We start from the raw sequence: 16,473 nt of genomic DNA, 5'->3' as shown, positions 1-16,473 counted from the left end.
TCTGAAAAACACGGCTACTCTATAATATAATAGTATATTTCTTCAGAGTTTGAGATGCGTTGATGATGTAATACTTCATCAAAATGCTTCCTAACTCTACCAAACCTTTTGATTTTAAACGTACAGGGAAAGCCACAATTAGTAGTAAAATATTTGAATTTTTGTAAAAATGACGTACAGTTTTTCCTAAAGATTTGACAAAAAAATCTTTACAGTTATCTAAAAGTATTACATACTTTATTTTGTAAAATAGATTGGAAGACAAATTCAAACTGTTCCATTTTACTTTTTAAATTATTAGCTGTTATTCTCTACTCACGATCTGTGGTAGTTAATAGTATTAGTTTAAACAGTGTTTTTAAAATTGTCATGTACTTCTGCTTTATACCAAACACAGTTAGAAATCTGGATGACCACCTAGTCACCGATAAACGTTTTTAGAGTAACCGATTTTAAGTTGGACTCTTTTCTGTATTGTTTGCTAAATCGAATCTAGGGAAATTGTTGAAGATTTCCTGGCACTGCTTAAAAAGTTGCGTATGCATGCGTAAAATAACATATCACTAACCACTAACATATTTTTACATATTATATTAGACGACAAGATGGGGCCCCTCCGCAAGCTTCATGCTGCGGGGGCCTCTGTTACGCCCCTGCAAATATTTATATAAATATACATATTCTGACAACTGTCAGATTTCACTAAAATGCCATGCAGTGATTCGCGACGTCAAAAATAATGACGCACTGAAAAAAGGGTTTGGAATAAACTGTATCAGCACGGACGGTGATGCTGTTCATTTTTTCGAATCGCGAAAAAACTAATAAATATTTTTGAAAAAATTAAACGCAGAATGAATGATTACATCATTGTCGAGGGTAAAAAGTCCCTTAGAATAAACAAAAAGTTTCTTTTGAATGAGATATTTGAAATTAAAAATAACATTAAATCTTCTTTTTCATCCCTGTAACTTATTAAAAACCTTTGGACGAAACAAATTCTTGAACGGCGACCAAGGCAAGTAAGAGAAGTAGAGGTAGACCTGAAACCAGATGGACTGATGATATCAAGCGAATGGCTGTCCACGAATGGATGCAAAAAATAGCGAACAGAAATAAATGGGCACACCTAAAGGCGAATTTACACTTATTCACTTTAGATGAACACTGCGGATGATAGATGAATAGTGAAAGTGTAGTTTGAAAAGGTCAGCAATTTACATTTTCACTGACGGAATTCATTTCACAGTCTTTTCAAAATGGCGAATAGTCATGGCGTGGAAATAATAAGTAAAGAATTACTAGAAGAATGTCGAATTAAAAAAAAATCAGAGAATAGAATAGAATAGAAATATGCTTTATTGTCACTGAAAATTTTTACAATTTTATGGACAAAGCTTACATACAGTCAAAAGAAAACATAATATCAATAACAAATAACAACAAGTACAATTTACTAAAATAAGATAAATCGTCAATATAAGTACAGTATAATATAAGATATAAAAGTCAAGACAAAAACAATTTATTGCAAAATTTATATAAATCGCAAATTAAACATACTTACAACAAATATAATAAAATACATAAGGAACTGACAAGTGTATGCTACTGCGTATGAAACCCAATTTTCTTAGTTATTCATTAAGAAATTCTTCTATTGAATAGTATGGTCTTTTAGATAGATAGGCTTTTGTCATTTTACGGAACTTTGGGAAAGATGTTACAGATTGAAGTTGTAACGGGAGATGGTTGTACAGTTTCTTTGCGGAATATAATATAGATTTCTTTACTAACTCAGTGGATGGAATCGGTAAATAAATGTCAAAGATTTAATTTCTGGTGGAGTAAAGATGATTGGGCCTTGCTGGAAAGACATGAAGGTGTTTACGAATTAAACAAATCGTTTCTAGAATATATAAAGATGGAAGTGTTAAAATTCCGTGATCTCTGAAGTAACTTCTGCAATGTGTAGATCTTCTGAGGCCAAACAGATATCTTATTGCTCTTTTTTGCAATTTAAAAATAACATCAAATTGAGCAGCTGTACTAGAACCCCAAAAAGGAAGACCATATCGAAGATGAGACTCGAACAACGAAAAATATGTTATTTTAGAAGATGCTAAATTGAGTTCCCTTGAGACAGATCTTATTGAATAGCAAGCTGAGGCGAGTTTCTTACTTAACGAATCGATATGAAGGGACCATTTGAGGTTGCTATCTAAAAAAATACCAAGAAATTTTACAGAATCAACGGTACTGATCTGGCTGTTATTAAGAGGCAAAGGTTGAAGAGCTCCTTTATAGGATAATGCTACTGTTTTATTTACGTTAAAAGAGAGTAAATTAGAGTCAGACCAGGTCTTTATCGTCAGTAGATCCGAAGTTATAGTTTCATGAACAGATGCAATAGTTGACTTGCTCCAAGTGATACTGGTATCATCAGCAAAAAGAAAAATTTTCCCGTCGATTTTTAAATTAGTGATGTCATTTATAAAGATAAGGAACAGAAGAGGACCCAATACTGAACCTTGTGGTACTCCACATACAATGTTTTTGATACTAGAGTCAGTATCATTTGCTCTAACTAGTTGTTTCCTATTATTCAAGTAGGATTGGAACCAATTTAAAGAAATACCTCGAATTCCATAGAAATTTAGTTTTGTAATCAATATGTCGTGATTTACACAATTAAAAGCTTTGGCATAGTCGCAGAAAACAGTGGCAGTATAAAGATTATTGTTTAGTGCTTGGTAAACCTCATGTAGTACAGAAAACATGGCATCAGTGGTACAATTATTTGTTAAAAAGCCGAACTGATTTTGTGATAAAATGTTGTTATCAACGATAAAGGACATAAGTCGAGTTTTAATGAGTCTCTCGATAATTTTGGAGAGTACCGGTAGTAAGGCAATAGGTCTATAGTTGCAGGCATCAGATTTTCCACCACCCGTATGAAGAGGAATAATAATGGCTGTCTTTAGGCACTCTGGAAATTTACCTTTTTCGAAGGAATCATTAATTAGAGAGACGAGGATTTCCAACACATTTTCTGTGAGATTAGAGAAAATTTTTACAGATAGTCCATCAGTACTACAAGATGATTTGCTTTTGATATTATTGATTGTTTGGATCAGTTCAGAGTTATCGACTGGTCTTAAAAAGAATGAATTTGAGACCTTTCTTGAGTTAGGGAGATAGGAAATGGGATCTTGTTGCGGCAAAATAGTTGATGTTATATTTTTACTCACATCAACGAAGTAGTCGTTTAGACTTTCCGGATTTGGAAGGGAAAATGATTGAGCTGTGTGAGTTTTATTTCGAAGATCGTTTATTATAAGTAGACCAAGTTTCTTTTGCAACACTTTCAGAGCTTCCCAGACGATTTTGATAATAGGCTTTTTTAGCTGATCTGACAAGTTTTAGATATGTTGTCCTGTACTTCGTGATATATTCAGTGACAGAAACATTGGTAGTAAATTTCTTGATGTATAGTAGTGAACGCATATTCTTGGCTGATATGCGAATACCTTTCGTAACCCAAGGTTTCCGATGTTTTGGCTTAATAGGGATTAAAGGAAATGCCTTATTGAAGATGCGGAGAAGCTTATCTAGAAAAACAGTGAAATTATAGTCCACGTCTATAGAAGGAAAGTGCCACTCAGAAGTTAAGCATAAATTTTGGAATTTACGAAAATTCTGTGTGGAAAAAATCCTACCTAAATATCGGGTTTTTGAGGAGGGTTTACTGAAGGTGTTAAACTTCGTATACACTGCTTCATGATCAGATAGTCCCGCATTAATAACTGTAGAGCAGATATCAAGGGGTGAGAAATCGGAGACAATATAATCGATTATGGTAGATGTAGTTTTTGTAATCCTTATAGGAGAATTAACTTGCATTGAGAGACTATACAAAATCACCGCATAGAATTTTTCTGCTTTTATGAGGCAGGTCATCTAACAAATTTAGCAGGTTCTGAAAAAATAGTTCCACGGTAGAGTCGGGTGATCTATAAATGCAAATAATGTAAAGATTAAGATTTTAAAATAATGAATGGGTTGCATGTGTGAGTCCATACTATTGTAGTAAAGAAAAAAGAGACGTTCTCACAAACAATTTATTTTACAGCTGACGACCGGTTTTGCTGTCTACAATATTCACAGCATCTTCCGGTCACGGTAAAAGTAAAATTAAATGCTACAAATAATAAAAAACCAGAGTTAGTTAAGTGGTCTGGTTGAAATCAAGGGGTAAAGATCAAGCCAATATTAAAGTATATATGCATACATATAAATACTAAAATGTACGTAAATATGGTTTAACAACCCTCACACTCACATACATGCAAGCATTCAAATGTAGTGGCAACTAAAGTATGTCAAGTATAAGTATAAAATGTACACTTACTTTCCGGTATAAGGGAAGAATATAGTAGTATTCAATATCATACTTTTTCTCCAAATTATGCTAAAGGGAGAGATGGTAGAGGGACAGATTTGATTGTAATGTACAAACAAAACAAAATAATTGGCAGGATCTTGAGGGGATTAGTAAGGGAACACGACATTAAACCGTGAAACCAAAAATTGTTAGTTATATATAAAGTGATGTTATTTTTAAAATTTTTAAAGTGTATATTTTTAATTTAATTGGGATTATTAGATGTTGTTCTGGATGTTCAAGAACTGATGGATGTAAGATTGGTTGTGCAATTTTCTTAAACCAGAATTGGTCAGTTGTGTATTAGTTGTGGTGTGATTGTGAAAATGTTTTAATTTTGATTTGTTGGTGACATTGAAATTAAACTGAACAATAGTAAATATGTAAAATTTGCTAAAATTTAAAAGTGTCAAACAATAAAATCATTAATAAATAATTCAGAATTAAATTCAAATGTGAAGGTAACTAACTGTACATGAAATTAAATTTATAGTAATATAAAGTTATGATGATTTGTGCAGCAATGAATGAGATTTTATGAGATATTACTAAAAAGTTAGAAAAAGGCAAATATGAAAAAATAGATGAAAAAAATGATTCATTTATGTTAATATCTGTTGAATGTAATAAATAGTTGAGTAGATTGAAAAATTAATCTCAAAAAATCTTTGAAAAAGTTACCTGGTTGGGCTGAATTATATGGTTTCTTTGAAAAGTTAAAAAAGTTTTTGAAATATTTTTTGTTTTAAAGTCGATAAAATAACACATAACAGATTCTCGAACGCACACAAAGGACGTGGACACAACGGGAGTTTGGGAATTTTACTACAATTAAGATTTTAATTTTTCAAAATTGCAAATGAAAAATACAGTACACTTCTATACGCAAAAAAAATTTCAACTTGCTATCTGCTTTATTTTCAGTCCTGTAACATTTTGAAAAAATGAATTTTTTTTACGACAGCTGGATTGAAATTGCAAATCTTGCAAAATCTGTTGAACCGATCTTAATGAAATTTACAGTATTGTTGTTCTGTATCATAAAGTTTTTCTGGGTGAAATATGAAGGTTCTAAGTGTAGCATAAATGGTTGAAAAACGTAAAATTCGAATACTTGTTTTTGTATGGTTTTTTCGCAATTATTGCTATTTTGCAACAAGGGTGACTATTTTTTAAATTTTTAACTAATTCTATATTGTTGTAAATATAATTATGCAACTTTTATGTCAGTACAACTTTTCTCGGAAATGAATACTTTTAAAGTTATAATCAAAAAACGAAGAAAAAAATCTAATTTTTCCTTAATTTTTTGACATTTTGATTATTTAAACAATGTTCCGGACCTTTTTGAGAGGGAGGATAACTCAAATATTATTACTTGATTTATTTTCAAGCAATTTCTGCAAAAAAATTTGAGTCACCTCTCAACGTCCAAATGTACTAATATTTTTACAGATGCGCCCTGGTCTAAAAGTTGTCATCACTAAAATAATTTGAGGTTTCTAGTCCCTCAGAACACGTCGGCGCCGTGTTGTTTAAAAATTTCGCTTTGGAGAGCCAGTGGAATAATAACTTCGGTGACATTCCCTCGACTTTTGTAGGTGTATAATTCTATCCGAAGTGAGAGAGGACCTATACGCGGCAAGATCAGCTTCCACTTCAGCTGGACCAATTCCATAGGCATTGTTAAATTCTAGAAGAACTTTTCGTAGTTCTTCAGTCTTAGTAGGTAGTCCTTCGGAAGCCAGAAGGCTTCTTTCAACCACAATAAACGAGGAGTATAAACATCAGCGCTTTCTGCTCCATTTTTTTCTGACTTCCTAATTTTTGCTAACTCAACAATAATAGCGAGTGTGGATAGTTTTTATTTTTGATTTTATGTCGCCTATATTTAATCCAGATAAATGTAGCTGTTTTAGTAGTGACCGGTTGCATTTTCACAAAAAATATTTATTTTATGGTAGTCCTCGGATTTATTATTCCACAGGCACTCATGATTACGATATATTTTTAGAAATATATGCATATGTTCATCTTTCCACCGAAAAGTCATTTTACGTAGGTATCAAAATATGTATAAATTTATGACAAAAATATCGAAAAAAACAAGTTTACACTTTACACTAGTGGTTCATTGTGGAAGAATCATCCAACCATTTCATCAAAAGTAGGAACATCTTCTACTTTGTTCACTGTTTACTTTCGATGTGCATCTTGGATGAAATGTAGATGAAGAGTATGTTTATTTTTCATTGCAGATGAATCGTCCACAGTGTACATCTAAAGTGAATAGTCTAAACTCGCCTTAAATGCGAATTTAGACTTATTCACTTTACATGTACACTGCGGATGATAGATGAATAGCAAAAGTGTAGATTGAAAAGGTCAGCAATTTACATTTTCACTGACGGAATTCATTTCACAGTCTTTTGAAAATGGCGAATAGTCCTGGCGTGAAGTTAGTAAGTAAAGCATTACTAGAAGAATGTCGAAAATTAGAAAAAAAATCAGGAAGTTTGCCTCTTTCAACCGCAATAAACGAGGAGTATAAACATCAACGCTTTCTGCTCCACTCTTTTCTGACTTCCTAATTTTTCCTAACTCAACAATAATAGCGAGTGTGGATAGTTTTTATTTTTGATTTTATGTCGCCTATATTTAATCCAGATAAATGTAGCTGTTTTAGTAGGGACCGGTTTGCATTTTCACAAAAAATATTTATTTTATGGTAGTCCTCAGATTTATTATTCCAAAGACACTCATGATTACGATATATTTCTAGAAATATGTACATATGTTCATCTTTCCACTGAAAAGTCATTTTACGTAGGTATCAAAATATGTATAAACTTATGACAAAAATACCGAAAAAAACAAGGCGAATTTGGACTATTCACTTTAGATGTACACTTCGCGTCAAAAAAAAACTGGTACAACTCTTATAACCGAAAATCGTGTTTTTCAAGTTGTGTAAGTTGATCTTGTCACAAGTGTCATTCCAATTTCTAGGGCAACGTTGCCAGTTCAACGAAAATATTATATCAAACTAGGTAAAAACGGGGCTGTGCGACAGACCGCATTTTTTAATATACTAAAAACTAAAACAATTGTAATTTTCCGTCATCTCAATTAAGTATCCATACATTGATTCGTGTTTTATTATAATTTATGAAAATATTTCAATTCAAAAATAATGATAGATAATAAATCTTGACATGACTTTAAATTATTATGTTTAATGTCAAATCGAGAGGTGTGATTGGTTTCTCGTAAATTGTAGGACAAAACTGCATTAAGAATAAATAAAACACACTGGAAAAATTAAAAATTTAATTTGAAATTAATACAAAATTAATAACTTTTACAGTGAACAAGTGTGTAATTTAAATATATGTATTACAATTCGAAATATACATTTTAAACGTTATTTTTTTGTATTTAGATTTAGTGCAATTCCGTTATCTATGATGGCAACAACGAAGTGATTCACGAACAATTATTGTCAGTCTGAACACAGGTTTACATTGGGAAAAAAAAGTGTACCAGTTTTATATGACGCGAAGTGTACACTGCGGATGATTCATCCGCAACGAAAGGTATAAACATACTCTTCATATACATTTCATCCAAGATGCACATCCAAAGTCAATAGTGAACAAAGTAGAAGGTGTTCCTACTTTCGATGAACCGGTTGGATGATTCATCCACAGTGAACCACTAGTGTAAAATGTAAATTTGTTTTTTTTTTCATCCTATGAACATTCCATGCCATCAAAACGCAGTTGAATATTTTTTTTGATACGTAAAATAGCTTTTCAATGGAAAGACGATCATATGCATATATTTGTAGACATAATATATCGTAATCATGAGTGCCTGTGGAATAATAAATCTGAGGACTACCATAAAATAAACATCCGTGAAAATGCATACCGGTCTGTACTAAAAGAGCTACATTTATCTGGATTAAATATAGGCGACATAAAATCAAAAAATCAAAACTATTCACACTCGCTATTGTTCAGTTATTTCTCGCTATTATTATACTCTTCGTTTATTTTGGTTTAAAGAGGCAGACTCCTTCTGATTTTTTTCTAATTTTCAACATTCTTCTAGTAATGCTTTACTTATTAACTCCACGTTGACCGTACGTTGGGACTTACAATCGTATTCGCCATTTTGAAAAGACTGAAACGAATTTTTCTCCAGTGAAAATGTAAATTGCTGACCTTTTCAATTTACACTTTCACTATTCATTTATCATCCGCAGTGTACACCTAAAGTGAATAAGTCTAAATTCACTTTTAAGGCGAATTTACACTTATTCACTTTGATGTATGTTGCGAATGATTCATCCGCAATGAAAGGTGTAAACATACTCTTCATCTACATTTCATCCAAGATGCACATTCAAAGTAAACAGTGAACAAAGTAGAACGTCTTCCTACTTTCGATGAACTGGCTGGATGATTCATCCACCGTGAACCCCTAGTGTAAAGTGTAAACTTGTTTTTTTCGGAACATTGAACATTCCATGCCATCAAAACGCAGTTGAATAATTTTTTTTGATACATACATTTTTCAATGGAAAGACGAACATATGCACTTATCTCTAGAAATATATCGTAATCATGAGTGCTGTGAAATAATAAATCTGAGAACTACCATAATAATAAACATCCGTGAAAATGCATACCGGTCTGTATTAAAAGAGGTACATTTATCTGGATTAAATATAGGCGACATAAAATCAAAAATCAAAACTATCCACACTCGCTATAGGGCTTTTCATTCACAGTCATTTGTTTCGAGCTTCTGTCATGTGTCACATAATATTAATATATCTACGTCATACGTTATTGGTATGTACCATGATACAATCCAAAGACGTATGACGTAGATATATTAATATTATGTGACATATGAAAGAAGCTCGAAACAAATGACAATCGATGAAAATCCCTATTGTCCAGAGTTCGCAAAAATTAGGAAGTGAGAAAAGAGTGGATCTGGAAGCGCTGATGTCTATTCTCTTCGTTTATTTTGGTTTAAAGAGACAAACTCCTTCTGATTTTTTTCTAATTTTCGACATTCTTCTAGGAATGCTTTACTTATTAACTCCATGCCGACACTTACAATCGTATTCGCCATTTTGAAAAGACTGTGAAACGAATTCCGTCAGTGAAAATGTAAATTGCTGGCTTTTCAATCTACACTTTCACTATTCATGTATCATCCGCAGTGTACATCTAAAGTGAATAAGTGTAAATTCGCCGTTAAGGCGCGTTTTCACGGTACACTTTGGATGATCATCCCGGATGAATCATCCAAAGTGATTGCGACGATGAAAGTAATTATCGTTTACATGGATCACCAAGACTGAATTAGTCTGTTCACTTACAAATGGCGCCGACTGAAGTTGTACGTGCTGGAATTGGCATAATAACTCAATGTCTTTTAAATGCACTTGAAAAACAAAAGATTTGACAAAAACGATGTTAGTGGGTAAGGCCGTGGATAAATCGACGCTACAAAATGGGGGCGTCAACGTGGTTGTTAAAGGAATGGTCTACAGAAGATCAACACATGTTAAAAAACCATCTAAAAACGTACAAACACAACAACTACGCACTTTAAACACGACAATAAACATCCACGTGGACCTGTTGCCGCTTTTCACTAGTCACTACCGATGACTCACAGCAATAAAAGCTTGTTTACATGGGTCACTTTGGATGATTCATCCGCGATACATCCTCTAAAGTGAACAAAAGTAGAACTCGGTTCAACTTCGTTCAATATTCATTTTGAATGATCATTTTCGATGATTAATAGTTTACACGATTCATTTATTTTTCACTTTGAATGATTCATCCGGGATGATCATCCAAAGTGCACCGTGAAAACGCGCCTTTAGGGAGGCTTACATCCAACGATGGATAGAATCAAATCAATTTAATCAATGGATAGATGAATTTAAATCAATTCATCATCAAATAAATTCCAGAATTGTTAGTTTTTAGTGTAACTTTAATTTTTTTATTTTTTGACATTTGCTTGCATTTTTTAATCCTTACTAAATGTATAAAATTTCTTTACAATAAATGATGTTTCCAAGAATATAAGCTCAAAATCTACTGCCATAAACTCTAGTAATGCCGATATGTCAAAAAGGAGAGATGATGCAGAAGTAAATGGAAGCAAAATAGACAAATCTAAAAAGAGAATACCAAACGATAAAATTCGTTACGCTGATCTGATACGGGAGACAGAAGCGTGTAATCACAACGCAAAGAACACTTTTAGGAAAATTGTGGAGGATATCCAAGATGATATAAATGATGGAGAAAGTTTGATGGAAATGCTTCATGCAAAAAAGATGCAACATAATATTGTACAATAATCTCACCTGAAGAATAAGAAGAGTAAGAGTATTAGCTTTAAAATAAAGAGTAAGTATCACGTAAACCACTTTTTCCTATTTTATTTTAAGAAACAAATATACTAAACTAAAAGTCAGACAATTAGGCATGTACGTCATAGATTTAATGACATCATAACCCACCGGCACAAACTTGACGGCAAACAAGTTCAACAAATTTTTCCTCATAATATTTTAGTTTTTCACTACCGTCAAGTTTAACAGGAAAGCGCTATTGCCAAATAAAAAGCATATATGTATTTACCACAGCAGCTACCGGCTACACAATTTCTCTTTGTCTTTAAGAGTGTGAAACAAAAACTATCTCATCTGTAATTTAAGTGTCAAAGTCATGTTGTCCTAGAGATGGTTAGTAAGATTTTTGTTTGTTTATTTTTTCTTCTTTTATGACCTTTGTAGTCAGAGAGATAGAAGCGGATTTTGCTCGTGATAAGTAATATGAAAAAACTATACGGGGATATGTTGAATTAGTTGTGTACATGACTTTCCCCAACGGGCGGAAACCAGAGTGGGGAACGAGGGTATTTATAAGGGGTCAAAGTCGCAGTTTTTATTTTTTTTGTGAGGCTCATGATCGAGATAGTGCACCAAAATTTGTGAATAAGTAGGTCATGACGTAAATAAGTAAAATCTCCAGGGGCGGAATGATGCGTGGCCAACAAAGGGGTGGGAGCAGAGGTGAATATAAAAATTAAAAGGGGTTTTTTGTGACGTTCGTGATTGAGATAGTGCACCAAAATTTGGGAAGAAGTAGACCAGGTAACCATATAACCAAGTAAATTCCCCAGAGGCGAAAACCAGAGTAGGGGACGAGGGTAGTTATAAGGGTTCAACATCGCGGTTTTTATTTTTTTTTGTGACGCTCATGATCGAGATAGTGCATGAAAACTTGGTAATAAGTAGGTCATGACGTAACTAAATAAAATCTCCAGGGCGAAACGCTGCATTGGGGACAAATGGGTGGGGGCAGGGGTGAATATATAAATTATAAGGGGTTTTTGTGACGTTCGTGATCGAAAATTTGGGAATAAGTAAACCTTAAGTAAAATCTCCAGGGGCGGAAACCAGACGGGGGACGAGGGCAGTTATAAGGAGTCAAAGTCGCGGTTTTTATTATTTTTTTTGTGACGCTCATGATCGAGATAGTGCACCAAAATTTGGGAATAAGTAGATTTTTACACATAATGAAGAACAAGTGAAACTTATGGCAATAGGTATTAATTTATAAATTACCATGCATTTTGTAGAAAGCATAAGTACCTATACACTGAGAAAAATGTAATTTATTTTTGTGCTACCTATGTGCATCACTGGGTTATAATAATACGAGAAGTATATTTTTTGAGTCGATCGGGTAGCTCAGTGTTACTAGCGGCTGACCCGCACTTCACTTCGACGTGAGGTATGTGAGTTCCAGCCCAGCCAGGCCATCGGAAAAACAAAAAGGCTAACGCGTCAGTATAAAATTCTAAATATGAATCTGGCGCTTAGACTGGAATATGCGGGCATCTGATCGGCCTATGAGGGAGCAGTACGGCAAGGGCTTGCGGCTTGGTGATACTCCCTAGATCCATACCGGAAGGGCGTTGACGCCTAAAATACCGGTGTATATATATTTTTTTGAAATCCAAAAAGAAATTATATTAGCAACAGCTAAAATACCTTCATCCTATGTGATGTCTCCATTATCAAAATCAAAAGACACCATTATTAAACATAGCCATTATTATAGACACGCTATTATAATAGATTATTACAGCAAATCTTACCTACGACTGAAAATTTGTAGAAAGAACAATACAATATATACATATCTAGTGCAATAACCATATGGTTGTTTTAATCTGAAATTTTCTTGATAATTATTTAATTTAAAACCAGAAAATAATGTAACAAATCTCTAATTAACACCGTTAATGGTTAATCCTTCGTTTTTGGGCGATTAAGATAATCTCTGGTTAACCGATGGTTAAGCGTTAAACTTGCTTGAACAACGCAATATTAAGTTTAATTGAAGATTGTTTCTAATGTGAAGATAATCTCCAATTGAACAATCGGCCCTTATGGTCAAATATTCTTTTGAGATTAAACTCGATTTTTTCTTTTTTAGGAACTAGTCATGGTTGATGTTCTGATTTTCCTTAAAACATAACATCACTTGCACGATAAACAAACTTAAGTGATATGAAAAACCTTTTTATCTCTAACTTTTATTTAATGTCTATTTATTCAGATTTTATTTTTCTATATTTACAATGTACCTACTGTATTATTATATTTTGTTAACTTTACATCACAAAAGCACGGGCGCCAGTTTCAAGATCCGCCCACGAGGTGATCCGCCCTAAACTGGTTCTCAACTAGTCTTCAACGGTTGTTTTAAAACAGTTGCGTTGTACGCGCTGGATCTAACATTTGTAAATGTACACGATAACTAATTGTAACTACTTGTACCTGTACTTGTACCTGATTGATGATAATTAAAGGGCGGAACATTTGCATTTAAATGCAACCAAAATATGCGCATATGTATGCCTTGTTTACCTTTAAAATATGCACTTTTACTTCACAAATATGCACACTGGTGTGCAATATTCTTTAATTTATTATTATAATAAAGTGAGGTAAAAATAAACTGAGTTAAAAAATGTCAAAAACAATTTGAAAAGCAAAGAGAAATAAAAGTAAACAACAAAAGGCATTTACTGCTAAATATTTTTCAAAATTTTCAACAAAAAAGGTTTGTCTTCTATCAGTAAAAATATGTTTGAACAAAGAGAAGCTTCTTTCAACGTCTACTGATGTAATCGGACAACACTGCCAATGAAGTATTAAAGTAATAGGCCAAGATATAACTTCGTTGGCTGATTTACCTTCATAAATGTTTTTACTTCAGTGACGTATTTAAATCCTTTATTCTTTTTTACAGTAACATCCGATTTGTTCCTTACTTGACCTCCTACTTTACCGGGAATGTTTTTACATGTAACAGAAAAAGTTTCAACAATACCAATTGAGCCTCTCAAACGTAAATAAAATGTGCGGTATAATTTTTTTTTTCTTGGGTTTGTATGACTGCGGACTTTAGGGTTCATTCGCCCATCTAACCGATTTTGCTCATTTTTACATTATTTCAACTACTCTATGTTTATTTTCCTTCCCTATTTATACATTACAATACCATCATATCATTATTATTATTATTATTATACATTAACATTTTTTACTTCTGTTTTTCATTATTATTCATTTTTTATATTCAATTATTTTTTTTTCCTTTTTTTTGTATCTTTTTGTTATTCTTTCTTGTTATTTATTTTTTGTTTAGTTTTTTTTTTCCTTTTTTTGTTTTTTTTTTCATTAACGGTGAGACTAAAACCCGATTCAACCTCTCGGAGGTTATTCGTCTTCTTAATGGTTCATGTTTTTTATACTTATTACAATGTTTTTACATTTTACGGTATAAAATTGAAATTAATCTTAATAAAGACAAGATATTTAGCGACACTTACACTTTTTAACGACTTTTTACTTTTCCCAACACATTGTGAATCGTCATTTAAATCCAAAATTAGTTCTTTAATGGTTTCGAGATATCCTGCGTAGAATATTGCGGCCTTAATCCACGTTCCCCACTGGGTAATAACAGGTTCTGGAGGTAAACTAACTCCTGGTAATCTTTCCTTATACATCTGCACTCTTTGGTCCTGAGGTGCTTTTAGGAACACTTTATTTTAAATTTGAAATTAATTTATTTAACTATTAGGATATTCATTTCTGACAGTTTATGCGACTCGGTTTATTCCATGTAAAAGACAAGTCACATATGTACTATACTGGGTAAAAGATTTTTAAGTTTTGCCTACTTTTATACTATATACGGTGCTGCATCTCTCAAAAACACTAAAAAAAACTTGTCATCTGGGACTGGATTTTATAAGGAAAAGCTCGATAGAGACTGTTTATCATTCAATGGTACTATAATTTCTTACAAAACTGTTTCATATACTGACGGGATATTTTTCTTTCTAAGCGTGAATTTGTCAGAAATTGTTAGTTTATGGTTCTTTTCACGAGCATTTTTCAGTGCGTCACAGTTTTTCGATTTCTCTCTAACGCATTAAATTGTATGTGACAGAAAAAAACGCACGTCGCTGATTACATTTCGTCGGTGACATTTATAACATTTAATCTAGTTGTCAATAGATGGCGCTAACAATATAATATTAAATAATATTATATTATTATTATATTATGGGGGTAGAGGGGGCTCCTTAGCTGTGGTGAAAGCAACCTCTCTAAGAGAAGGAACTCTGAAATCAAACCCTGGTCCTCCAAGGTGGGGGTTAAGGCATCGGGCTAACTCCTCGGTACTTGTAAAAAAAATGACTGAAGTGGGGTAGAGAGGACTCCTTAGCTGTGGAGAAAGCAACCTCTCTAAGAGAAGGAACTCTGAAATCAAACCCTGGTCCTCCAAGTTGGGGGTTAAGGCATCGGGCTAACTCCTCGATACTTGTAAAAACAAGCAAATGTTAAACGACCCAATAATCAGACTCGGATGAATGGACGGATCACTCGGCAACGAAAAAAGCGACGAAAAAGGACTATGAATTTTGGAACATGGAACGTTCAAAGCCTCTCAAATAAAATGGATGAAGTTATATTAGAGCTAAAATACATGAAAATGGACATCGCAGTGGTGACAGAAACTAAGAGGAAAGGCCAAGGATCACAGAAATTGGGCTACTATGATCATTTTTATAGTGGAGTTTCAAAACACATAAGAGCTCAACAAGGAATATCGATCTTCATACGCAGAACATTAAGAAAGCACATAACATCGTGGGAAGGAATAAATGAAAGAATGATAAAGGTCAACATGAACATATATGGCTATAGAATAACTATTTTGGGAGTATATGGTGTAAACGAGGACGCACTGGTAGCTAACAAAGATGAGTTCTATGAACAGCTCAACGATGAAATCGTCAAAATAGGAAATGCCAGAGAAATTATATTATTAGGAGACCTAAATGGCAGAACAGGCAATAAAAAACAGGATGACGTAGTAGGCAGATACGGCGAGGAAGTACTCAACAATAATGGAACAAGAATAATTAACATCTGTAAACAGAACAATTTAAGAATTATGAACGGCTTCTTCCAGCATAGATGCATTCATAAATATACTCGGACCCAACCTACTATGAACCAGAAAAGTATAATTGATTATCTTTTGATAAAACAACGGAGTCGAATGAAAATTAACGATGTAAGGGTTTATAGAGGAGCAACATGCGGCAGTGACCATCATCTTCTAAAAGCGGAAGTACTGTTCTCCGGAATGAAATCTCAAAAAAATCTAAATCCACGAGAACAAGGAGGAAACAAATTGGCACCAAAAAAGAAATACAACCTAGAAAGCTTACAACAAACAAGCATAAGAACGTTATACGAAAAGCGACTGGACGAGAAACTGAAAGGACAATATACATTTATAAATACGGAACATCTTCATACACATATAACACAATGTATACACGAAGCTGCATATGAGGCATTGGGGGAGTACAAAGACAACATAAGA

This window comes from Diabrotica virgifera, chromosome 5, assembly GCF_917563875.1.
Source record: "Diabrotica virgifera virgifera chromosome 5, PGI_DIABVI_V3a".
In the NCBI taxonomy this organism is placed as follows: Eukaryota; Metazoa; Arthropoda; class Insecta; order Coleoptera; family Chrysomelidae; genus Diabrotica; species Diabrotica virgifera.
This window is presented reverse-complemented; position numbering follows the sequence as displayed.